The sequence below is a fragment of the Carlito syrichta genome, unplaced genomic scaffold (assembly GCF_000164805.1).
Source record: "Carlito syrichta isolate Samal-C Ts95f unplaced genomic scaffold, Tarsius_syrichta-2.0.1 Scaffold315987, whole genome shotgun sequence".
Taxonomy (NCBI): domain Eukaryota; kingdom Metazoa; phylum Chordata; class Mammalia; order Primates; family Tarsiidae; genus Carlito; species Carlito syrichta.
This window is the reverse complement of record NW_007260083.1, coordinates 543,717-547,409: the sequence shown is the minus strand read 5'-3', so window position 1 is coordinate 547,409 and position 3,693 is coordinate 543,717.

The window sequence follows — 3,693 nt, the reverse complement described above, 5'->3', positions numbered from 1 at the left end:
TGACTTCTTAATAGAAATTGACAAGCTGATCCAAAATTTATATGGAAATTTGAAGGAACCAAGAACAGCCAAAAAAAATCTTGAAAACAGAAGAACAAAGTTAGAGAACTCTCACTTCTAATTTCAAAACTTATTACAAAACTACTATAATCAAGACAGTGTGTTATTATCATAAGGACAGTGTGCTATATAGAGATCAATGAAACAGGACTCAGAGTCCAAGACCTCACATTTATGATTTTTGACAAGGGTGTAGAGACAATTCAGTGGAAATAGTATTTTAAATAAGTAGTTCTGGAAAACTAGATATCCATATGCAAAAAAAAGGAATTTGAATACTTTCAACACACAATATGCAAAACTTAATGCAAGATATATCAGAATATGAAATCCTTATGTCAAAGAGATACTGCAGCATTATTCACAATAGTCAAGATATGGAATCAACTTGTATCCACCAATGGATTAATAGACAAAGAAAATGTAGTATGTGCACACAATAGAATACAATTCAGCCTTAAAAAGAAGGAAATAATCTCATTTGCAACAACGTGGGTGAAACTGGAGGACATTGTGTTAAGTGATAAAAGTCAGGCACAGAAAGACAAATATCTCATGATCCCACTTACATGTAGAATCTTCAAAAGTCAAACTCATAGAAACAGAGAGTAAAATAACATGGGTGTGGGGGTCAGTGGGGTGAGTCAAGTAGGTTGTATCTAGCCGTTCTACATAGTGGTAATCACGAGGGGGAAGTTGTATAAGGTAGATATCTGGATTGACCACAATGAGGAACTGGGAGGCAGAGAACTGAAAACTGTGTGAAGGGTAACTAAGCCTTGCTTCTGATATGAACAAGTTAAACATATTCAAAATTGATGCTAAGGCAACATAAAATTATAAGAATTCACTACATATGGAATCTCAAGGGACTCCGAATAGCCAAAACAATCTTGAAAAAGAACAGATTTGGATGACTCACACTTTCTAATTTCATACCTTACTTCCTCCTATTACAAAGCAATGGTTATGAAAACAGTGTGGCTATGGCATCAAGACAGCCAAAAAGGCTAATAGAATGTAATAAAGAACCCAGAAGTAAACCCTTGCATATTTAGTCAAATGATATTTTATAGGGGTACCAAGACCATTCAATGGAGAAAGAATAGTCAACAAATGGTACTAGAAAACTGGATATCCACATGTGAAGCAATAAAGTTGGACCCTTATCTTACACTATATTCAAAAATTAATTCAAAATAGATCAAAGACCTAAATGTGAAAGCTAAACTTTTTTTTTTAACTCTCAGAAGGAAATACTGGAGAAAAACATCCTGACATTGGATTTGGCAATGATTTCTTGAATGTGACTCCAAAAATCATAGGCAAAAGAAAAAAATAGATAAATTCTAATTTATCAAAATTAAAAACTGTTGTGCATCAAAGTATACTATCAATAGGGTGAAAAGGAAATTAAAAACTGTTGTGCATCAAAGTATACTATCAATAGGGTGAAAAGGAAACCCACCAAATTGGAGAAAATATTTTAATATCATATATCTAAAAAGAGATTATTATCCATATGTATAAAGAACTCCTAAAACTCAACAATAGGAATCAAACAATCCAATTTTAAAATAGGCAATACTTGAATAGACTTCCTCCAAAGAAAATATACAGATTGCCAATAAATACACACAAATATGATCATTATCACCAGCCACTTGAGAAATGCAAATCAAAACCACAATTAGTTACTACTTTATACCCATTAATATAGTCATTATTTAAAGAAAAAAATTGTTATTGGAGACATAGAAACCTTTGTGCATTGCTGGCAGGAATGTCAAGTGATACCATTTTTGTGGAAAACCATATGGCAGCTCTTCAAAATATTAAGCATAGAACTACCATATGATCCAGGATTTCCACTTCTGGGCATAACCCAAAAGAACTGAAAGCAAGGACTCAACCAGGTATCAGCATACCCAAGTTTATAGCAGCATTATTTGCACTAGCTAAAACATGAAAACAACCCAAGTGCCCATCGACTGATGAATGGAAAAGCAAAATGTGGTAAACATATATGATGAAATATTATGCAAACTCAAAAATGAATTTTTACACATGCTACAACATGGATGAACCTTGACGACATTATGCTAAGTGAAATAACACCAACAAAAAAGGACAAATATTACCTAGTTCCACATGCATGAGTTTACTAGATAGTCAAATTCATAGAGAAAGTAGAATGGTCATTGCCAGGGTCTTGAAAGAGGAAAGAATAGGATATTATCATTTAACAGGTATAGAGATTGTGTCTTGCAAAATGAAAGGAGTTCTGGAGCTGGATCATGGTGATAATTGAACAAAAATGTAAATGTACTTAGTGCCATTGACCTGTAAATTTAAGAATAGTTAAAATGATAAATTGTATTACACACACACACACACACACACACACACACACACGTGGGGGGTACCTAAGAACACCAAAATTATCCTTTAGGAGGGTGGGCCCCTTGTAGTACAGATTTCCCCTGCTAGGAACCCATTGGCAACAGTGTACCAGCTAGTGTTGTGAGAGACATTGTTCAGCTTCAGTGAATTTTGGGGGGTTCTTTTAGCTCATTTGCCCATTTCATGATGGATGATTTACAAGTGCACCTAACCACACCGTGATGAGGGTTCAGCAGTTTTTGACCAAAAAACAACATGACCCCATGCTCCATTCTCCCTAGTCAACCAATCTTGACTCAAGCGACTTTTCTTGTTTCTCTGGATTAAAAAGTTCTCAGAAGGAAACATTTTGCCAGTGTGAAAGACATGAAACAAAAAATGGCAGAAGCCCAAAAAGGCATCAAAATCGATGAGTTCAAACACTGTTTTGAGCAGTGGACAATGTCTCAATAGGCTTATTGCATCAGATAGAGACTACTTTGAAGGTGACTGAAGTTTAAACATGTAAGAAATACACAATTTTTTATAAATAAATTCTGTTTGGGGGTATAGATAGATAGATAGATAGACAGACAGTTGTATGTCCATATATATATGTATGTATCCTCACAATAAAAAGACTTAAGATGTATAAAGCCAGTTGGGTGCAGTGGCTCGTGCCTGTAATCCCAGCACTTTGGGAGGCAGAGGCAAGAGGACTGCCTGAGTCCAAGGGCTGGAGACCAACCTGGACAACTTGGCGAGACTCCATTCTCTACAATAAATTAAAAAATTAGCTGGGTGTAGTGGAATGCACCTGTCGTTCCAGCTACTTGGAAGGGTGAGGTGGAAGAATCGCCTGAGCCCAGCAGGTCGAGGCTGCGGTGGCTGTGAGCGTGTCACTGCACTCCAGCCTGGGCGATAGAGACTCCAATTTAAAAATATATATAGCCGGGCTCAGTGGTTCATTCTGTAATCCCACACTTTGGGAGGCTGAGGTGAGTGGATTGCCTGAGTCTGCGGGTTCAAGACCTGCCTGGGCAACTTGGCGAGACCTCATCTCTACAATAAATCAAAAACTAGCCGGGTGTGGTAGCGCGAGCCTGTAGTTCCAGCTACTTGGAAGGTTGAGGTGGAAAGATCGCCGGAGCCCAGCAGGTGGAGGCTGCGGTGGCCGGGAGTGGCCACTGCACTCCAGTCTGGGCGACGGAGTGAGACTCCAACTCAAAAAAAAAAAAAAAAAAGTATATG